Here is a 9301-nt window from a genome sequence, read left to right on the forward strand (position 1 = left end):
TGCATTATACTTCCTTTTTGCTGCACTTTTTGACATGCCCGTGAATGTTAGTCGTGATGTTTGTCTTCGTAGCCACATTGGAATTCAAAATAGCAGACATTACGTTTGTCAGACACATCACATCAGTTAATACTTTAACTCAGTATGTTAAAATACTTGTTTACACCTAATTTCAGGGTCACTCACCACTTAGAAATCCAGATAGGGATTTTGAATATTTCGTCGAGGCGGCCATACTGGAATTCAAAATGGCGGCCATTCGATGTTTGTCAGACACTCCAAATCAATCTGTCATCAAATTCAATGTGTCAAAACGCTCATGTGTACCAAATTTTGGTGCCACAGGTCATTCAGAACTGAAGATAGGGATCTTTGAATTTGTTTTGTGATGGCGGCCATATTGGAATTCAAAATGGCGGCCGACCCCGTGGTCAGATCTCTTGGATCCGGCAATATTTGAAATCAGCGCCCCAAAATACCCCTACATGCAAAATTTCATACTTTCCGCCGGATGTGAGCATTTCGACCAATTTTTGCTACATATCTGCCCTACTATTATGTTTTCGTTACCGTTGGTTTGTTTGTTTGTTTGTCCGTGTGCAAAATAACTCAAAAAGTGGTTAAAGTGAAAACTAAGTTCTGGTAAGGGCCTGAGAACCCGTCTGACACCATTTCATATTTGCTTGCAATATATCGAAAGAGTCTACAAAGAAAATTACCTGGCTGACGCGGTTTGCCGGAATGATGAGTCGTTTTGGAGTATTTTGAGAAAAATAATAAAAGTCGGTAGACCGACTTTTATTCCAGAAGGCTCCAGACTAACTCGGTCTCAGGGAAAACTCGACCCTATTTCAGACAATTTACACACAGTTCGTGATCGCCATGTTCATCAGTACTCTATTGACCGATTCTGTGACGCGCTATGTGTATTTTTGGCATGGGCGCAGCCATAGTGGGTGTATCAGCCGACCCCCCCCCCCCCCCCCTCCGCACTCCCCCACCCCTCTCCCTACATTAGCACGCGCGCAGAATGAAAAACTGCTTTAGCCAATAGGCGTCTCGTACTGAGTGCGCGAATGCTTGCTAGTGCGCGAACCTTTGTTACAAGTGCGTGATAAACATGTTGCCCGGGGGTGGGGGAGAGCAGGGGGGGGGGGGGGGGGTCGGCTGATACACCCACTATGGCTGCGCCCTGTGCCGTAAAATGTCTGCTGCCCTCAACGAACCCGAATCGGTCAATACTACAGGTACCAAACGAGGCCTTGATGAGCAGACAGGAAAGTGCGTGCTAATCCTGTACAAAACAAATGGACAGCGCGCGGTCCTCAAGCCTAAATACGCACATTACCTCAGTTGCTGAGACGCGCGGTCTTTGAAGTTTTTGTTGTTGTTTATCAAGCGTCTTTGATTGCTTTTAGAGGTGCTTGAGAGGCGCACACTAATTTTGCATGCGCGCCAAAGAGGTTTTTGATGCGCGCGTTAGGGGTAACAACTCGGACCATTACTGCGAGTAGCACGCTACAATCAGCGTGTTTCTACAGAACCCCAAATTCCGGGTCTATCGGATTGTATCCGATAGAGGGGGCTGTAGAAACACACCAGTAACGGTTTCTTTCCGATGCAGATTCCGATACCGATTCCGCTTAACTTAACCGTCTAATGAGGTAGTTCTTTCCGGGGCAGTTTCCAGTGTCAGCGCTGTAGAAACACGCCAGGTTCAATAATCCGATACTGACCAGGGCCGGTATTCCATAAACTAGATAAGCATGCTTAAGTCAGAAAATCTAAGCAATTTTGCTTATTTTCTGGCTAAGATAAAATTCTTAGCTTAAGTTCGTATTCCATAAAATTTGGCTAAGAATTTGTCTTAGCATTTTGCTAAGAATTTTGCTAAGAATTTTGTCTTACCTAAGACAGATTTCGGCTTGCTGGCTAAGCATATTTTCTTAAAAATGTGCCGTCGGTATTCCAAAACGACATTTGTCTAAGAAATTTACCCTAAATCTAAGACAGCTATTGAGCTGTCTTAACTTGGGTTCCAGTAAGAAAAAATTATGGGTGTAGCATAACAATGTAGAAAAGATGGCGGCTTTAGCTCATGATTTTTCATCTTTTTGCTAAATAAAGAAGTTCATCAGTAATCAGTAATGTAAATGAAATGAGTTCAGGGTTTGACGAAGCGTCTCGTTTGCGTCTCGTGGGAACTTGCACAGTAACAATACGGTAGAAACTCGGTGGGCCATGGCCACGGGGAATCGGGGGGGGGGGTATGTGTTGCGCGTATACTACGCGTGCCCTCGACCTCCTTCTCAGCGCGCATTAGCGGCGGAGTGGAGCGCGCAGCTAGAGGAACGCACATAGCCGCCCGGATATAAAGTCTACGTTTATGCCACAACCCACTACATTACGTAGACGTATGCCCTAGCTTGCTTATACACGTGCGGCTATCACAGTTTGTGTATCGAGACAGGCGAGTACTGTCACAAAGCGTCCTCTCCGGCTCCGTGGTACGTTATACCGGATCGGTGAGTACGGACTAATTATCTGGGCCTAGTAACTACGTTAGGGTGTAAACATAAGTACTCGCTTTGATTTTGATTCTCGTGATTTCATGATGTTTCTTTTTTCACTCGGTGTCGTACTTGAAATGTGGTGTGATGTGATTGCGGTGTGAGTCTCACTTATAAGGCCGTAACTTTGGCCGAAAAGATCCAAAACAACACGTAACTGTTAGGTCTATGTTGCCTACTACTAGTACTAAATAAGTAGGCCGTTTACTGACATTCTAGACACTGTGAGACCTAGAGTAATATGGAGACGTTGCTCCTATATAAAAAAAAAAAAGCCTCTGAAAAAGTGTGCATTAGGCCTAGGTATCTTCTTCCATGGGTGGCTAGGTAGTTGCGATTGTTGCTTAAACACGTAAAATACATAGACTTTCACCGCGGGGCAGCTGTTCGCGAACAGTGATGACATGAATATCTTGCTTATGTCAAATGACGTCATCAGAATTTAAGATTTTTGCTTAGCCAAATCGCCCGACTTAAGAAAAATGCCTTACAGTTTATGGAATACCGTTAGGGCGATTTTCTTAGCTAAGCAAAAATCTAAGACATATTGCTTACACTTAAGCAATTTGTCTTAGAAGTTTATGGAATACCGGCCCCGGAAGACAATCACCAGTTTGACATACACGTGTACGGTAATGTGGCCATGACTTTTATGTGCATGCATGTTGCAGCTATTTATCTAACGTTGAATAGTTGGGTGTCTCCAAAACGTCCGAGTAGGCCTATCAGGTTCTAACGTTACTAGTCACAATTTGCCTCAGATTTGACAAATTTGTAAAGAAAATACTCTGAATTTTAACATTTAGAAAACACACACGAACAGGGGCAGGGGTGTTATTTTTACACAGTTGCGCTGTAATTTTAAAACCAAGGCAACTAACACTACACTAGATCTAGTAACCGTTCTCATATAGTTAGGCCTAATACTTTTTAACGTTAGATTCGAGCTACTAGAGCATATAGATCTACGAGTACGACTAACTTGTTACATTCTAATTGACAATACTATACTAACTAGCGCTAACAATACGTGTGAGATGCACATAGAATCTAGTAGGGGTCTATTAAAAATAGATATTCTCTAGGCCTAATAGGCCCTACTTTTTAGTTCGGAAAAGACAAACTCTAAAGTCTAGCATTAGCAAACTAAAAGGGTTTGTTTTACGAACTTTTTGTCGTTATTCTAAAGGTTCGTTACTAGGGTCTAGTTTGTTAATCCGACAAAGAATCAAATAGAAATATGGATCTTGGTAGGGCCTATAAAAATACGACGTTTCGTTAGTCCGAAAATGAAAGGAAATTCAAACATTCATTTACTGAGTATCAAAACATAATTGAAGCACATTTTGTCAATCCAAAAGTGGAAAAAGTGAGTCCACTTGGGGTGTAACGTTAGAATATGTCTAGACCTAGTTAACGTTAGATTTAGAGGCAAGGTGCCTACCTAGCCTGACCAGACACTCTGCTGAGCGCGATTCGCGACAGCGGCTGCGTGTAGTTAGGTGCCTACCTAACAAACTTTACCGTACGTTAGAATCAACGCTATCTAACGTTAGCCGTTAACTGTTTTGTTAGGCATCCTAACAACAGCTACTTCTGTTCTAAAATCTAACGTTGACTTGGAATATAACAGTTCTTTAATGTTCCATAAACCCGAGTTTCTACCCGAATTAAATCCTACCTGCCCGAAGAAAGAGGTCTAGCACAGTTAACACAAACAGTCAACGTTAGCCCTCACGTTTAATAGGCCTTTGTTCTAACGTTACTTATAAATCCAATGACACACAGTCGATCCTTTTAGTTGTAACGTTAGGCCGTTTGTGTTTAAGATTCTAACACTAGACTATACTGAACGTTTTAACTTGTTGAGTTAGAGTGGTTCTCTAGGTCTAGGGCCTAATTTAAAGGGGCCCTGAAATTCAAATGCATGTTGATTTGTGTTGATTTAAAATACCCTCAAGTTCTCAATACCACTTTTGTGGTGAAACGGATATCTATTCTAACGTTAGAAACATTCTGTTTATTTTTTAAAGACTTTTTCTTTTCATTCTCCAGATTAACGTTAGACTCTACTTGGGAACGCCCACCAAAAAAAAAGAAAAAAAAAAAAGAAAAAAAAAAAAGAGAAAACACCTTCCAAACTAACACGTTACAAGTTCTAACGTTAGATCTACTTTAAGACATTCCTAATCAATATTATTCCTCATCTGTCAGTCATTGGTAAAGACTAGTCAGTATGTAATGCAGTAGTAAAGTACGTCTAACGTTACTGAAATATTTAACAAAACTATAAAAAAAAAAACACCTTCCAAACTAGTTCTAGATTGACTTTGAGCCATTTCTAGTCAATATAATCAAAATAGAGCCTATATAATATGGAATGTTTCTTAGAACCACCCTAAATATTCCCAAAAGTGATGTTTTCAAATAAAATTGGATTTCAGGGCCCCTTAAAACGTTACCTTGGTAGTAAAAGTAACTGTTAGGCCTAACGTTAGAATCTAACGTTAGGCCTAATGACACGTAGAAATGTGGAAATCACTAACATGAATAGTCTAACATTAACCACTGTTAGAGCTAACTTGTAGTAACAGTTAACGTGATAGTATCCAGTCGCAGTAGGCCCAACGACTCTTTACGCCTATAAAAACGTGTAACCGCTAGGCCCTAAATCTAATCATTTTTTTTTATCTTAACTTGTTAGCGTTAAATGTTAGACTAGAAATATGCCTAACGTTGGGCCTAGCCCAACAGTTGAGTAGGACTCTTAGGAGGTTCTACTTCTACTCTAGAAACTAGTTAACGTTAGAATTGATGATAGAACTTACAGAACTCAGTCAGACGCGACAGAAGCTGTGTCTCTGTGAACTGCTGTTGTCTCGTCACATGTGATAATCCAGTTATAAAAATCCAACCTTAAGATCAGTGAAAAATTGACGAACCATAGAATTGGTAGAAAACAAAACTAGTTTCTAATCCATATAAACGTTGGAACTAACGTTAGAGTAGGAGCCCTAACGTTAAGTTAGATGAAAACAAATTCGTCCAGCAGCCGGTCGTGGTTAAACTTGTACCCACACTAGGCCGGGCCGGCCGGCCCAGGGCTAGGCAAGCTAGGCAGGCCCTGTGCTCAGTTTCGTTCAATCGGTGATCGCATCCGCATCATCAGTAGATGCTTGACCCGGGCTAGGGCCCACAATGCACCAGCCAACTTTCCAGACATCCGGTCACACCTGCATTCAGGTGGAGAATCGGATTCAATCCGATTATGCGCTTTCTGTAGAAACAACCCGGTTCCGCGTTAGCGCACTGTTTGATTACGCGCTTGCAAATGCTAGGTCTATCGGATTCTCTGTAGAAACACGCTGATTGTAGTTTATACAGGCCGCTCCCATACATATGCATAGTACAACGCTGTACAATCCAGAGGGACAACCAATACAACTCATCCCGCCGTCAACGTCAAGCACAGCGCGCGAGACCGAGGGGGAAATTACAGAACACCGGTTTTGCCTCATATAAATTAGCATATTGGTGCGTATAAGAGCCGCCGGAGGCGGGGCCGAAGGCCCCGCCTCCGGCGGCTCTCCCTTAGAGATGAATTTCAGCCCGAAGGGCTGAAATTTGTCTTTCCCGACGTTTGGGGCCCCAAAAAAGGCCAGAAACGGAACGGCCGTCAAGAAGTAGGTTGACCACACAATTTTTATGAAAATTGAGTGGTTTCGGAGGAAAACTGCTCTAAATCGAGATAACTCGAGTAAATCGACGATAAAGAAAATCGACCCGATTTTGACGGAACTATTTTAATCGTGATGACGTCATCACAGCTGGCAGCCCTTCTTCCTTCCTCTTTTCGACACAAGTCATCACGATACAATCACACTACATACTAGTTTGGCAAGGCAGCGCGTATACGCGTATTGTCAAGAGACATGTGCGCACCAAAGGTGCGCACTCAACTGCTATACGTATTGTACACTGTAGGCCTACTACTAAACATGCACGCGTTCTGCAGACTCAATACGCGCTACCACTGCCACACGTACGCATAAGCTGTTATGTGTACTGTTGAGTGCATAGAGTCAACATGGTGGGCTGTCAAGCGCACCCACACAGTGCGTAAGCTCTACTGTAAGCTAGCACCAGCAATTAGATAAGTGATTGTTTTCTAGTCTCACCTAAATTGCTATCAATTTCTAGGATATGGACTATCCTCGACTCCTAAAAACGTGAGTATACATCGTAAATTCGGGTAAATTTTAACGGATAGTCTAGACTAGCATCGTCAGGATCTAATGTTAGAACTACATTATTCGGGGGACACCCCCGAAACCCCCGAGAACAACACTTCTCACCGCGCAGAGCAAAGAAAACACACGTAAACAAATGCAATCGTCGACAGCCAAATCACGGACCGTATCGCAGATCGGATTAATATTTTAATGGTTGCTATCGGCAAGCGTAATTACGCTCTTTTCAGAGCGATTTGCGCTCTCCGTGATTGGTTGCCGGTATTCTGTAATTTACCCAGTTATCCCCGAGTCCGAGTCTAGCCTGACCAAGCCTGACCCCGTTCGGGTAAGTTCTGAGACTGAACGTTTTTGGGACCCGGGGCCGTTTTTGGTTAATATTTCGGGGCCATTTTCGTCGTTACCCATCGAATATCTTGTTATTACAGCGTTATTCCGCACATTTCCTAGGCACACGTTCACATTTTGGAGCAAAATTTGACAACTTTTGCAGGCGTACCAGAACTTTCTTTGGGCTTTAACGGATTTGGATGAAATTTGCAGGAAAGATTTAGAATGATACAAGTAACAGATGATTAAATTTTGGTAGTGATCCGAGAATTAAATTTATGAAGGATTTTTGATATTTTGGCAGGTAGGGTCAATGAACTTGGGAGTTCAGGCTGCGCGTATTTGAGGTTTGCATGCGCGCACTAAAGCGCATACTCTAGTTTGCGCCGTGCAACTGAGGGCTTATGACGTAACAAAGGCTTCTATCTTGGGAAATCGGGCGACTTTCAGCACACAATGCTATTTAAAGCCCAAAGAAAGTTCTGGTACGCCTGCAAAAGTTGTCAAATTTTGCTCCAAAATGTGAACGTGTGCCTAGGAAATGTGCGGAATAACGCTGTAATAAGAAAATATTCGATGGGTAACGACGAAAATGGGAAATATTAACCAAAAACGTTCAGTCTCAGAACTTACCCGAACGGGGTCAGGCTAGACTCGGACTCGGGGATAACTCGGTCTCGCTGTGCTTGACGGCGGGATGAGTTGTATTGGTTGTCCCTCTGGATTGTACAGCGTTGTACTATGCATATGGGAGCGGCCTGTATAAACTACATTGTCGTAGCGTTCTGGCTACTCGCAGTAATGGTCCGAGTTGTTACAACGCGCGCATCAAAAACCTCTTTGGCGCGCATGCAAAATTAGTGTGCGCCTCTCAAGCACCTCTAAAAGCAATCAAAGACGCTTGATAAACAACAACAAAAACTTCAAAGACCGCGCGTCTCAGCAACTGAGGTGATGTGCGTATTTAGGCTTGAGGACCGCGCGCTGTCCATTTGTTTTGTACAGGATTAGCACGCACTTTCCTGTCTGCTCATCAAGGCCTCGTTTGGTACCCGTAGTATAGAGTACTGATGAACATGGCGATCACGAACTGTGTGTAAATTTTCTGAAATAGGGTCGAGTTTTCCCTGAGACCGAGTGAGTCTGGAGCCTTCTGGAATAAAAGTCGGTCTACCGACTTTTATTATTTTTCTCAAAATACTCCAAAACGACTCATCATTCCGGCAAACCGCGTCAGCCAGGTAAGTTTCTTTGTAGACTCTTTCGATATATTGCAAGCAAATATGAAATGGTGTCAGACGGGTTCTCAGGCCCTTACCAGAACTTAGTTTTCACTTTAAAGTACTAAACGTATGGGTGGAAATAGCTGATGTCTCTATGGAAGAACAAGATCAGTGGTGGAAATAATAATAATAATAACAATAATAAGGTCTTATTTATCCAGGGTAGCCTCTTCAGTGTTGCCACTGCTCTACCAGAGGGCCCTGCCATTATTATTACCGCAGCGTTGAGCTGCATACTTTGCGGAGGTCTGCGCTCTTAGAGTGCTTCTCTAGTTTTTTATTGTTTTGTTAATTTCTTATGTATTTTATTGTTTTTTGCCCCTTTGTTTTCCTCTTTTTTTGGCCAAAATTTGTTGCAGGCACTTTTCAAGCTCATCTACCTTAGAATTGATTAATTTCAATGATTAAAAGTTGAAATAATCTAATTTATATCAATCTATCCAAAAAACAAAAAAAACACACACAATTTGCATTGGATTTGCACAAGATATCAAGAATTTGAGCTGTTTTCGGGTTGACATGCATATAAATATGCGAAACATTACGTAACTTCAGAACGGTGTACATGGAGGTCGCAAATTTGGTCTCAAAAATATGCGGGAGACTTAAATGAAAATAGTCATGTAACGACGCAGCAAAAGCTTTGCGCGTTGTGGAATCATGGCGCGAAGTGTCGAGTTAAGATAGTTGCTGTTGCTGCATGTCACAGTTTCAATCAGTTATTGCATGTCGCAAATAGCCAAGAGAGAGAGAGAAAAAAGAAAAAATATCTCTGGTTTAATGCTGTTTCTCTACATCATAATCTTTACTTTTTATTGTCAGTTCTTCATAGAGTATTGTATCAAAATGGTATTTGTTTCGTGCAAAT

This window comes from Diadema setosum, chromosome 9 (assembly GCF_964275005.1).
Source record: "Diadema setosum chromosome 9, eeDiaSeto1, whole genome shotgun sequence".
Lineage (NCBI taxonomy): Eukaryota > Metazoa > Echinodermata > Echinoidea > Diadematoida > Diadematidae > Diadema > Diadema setosum.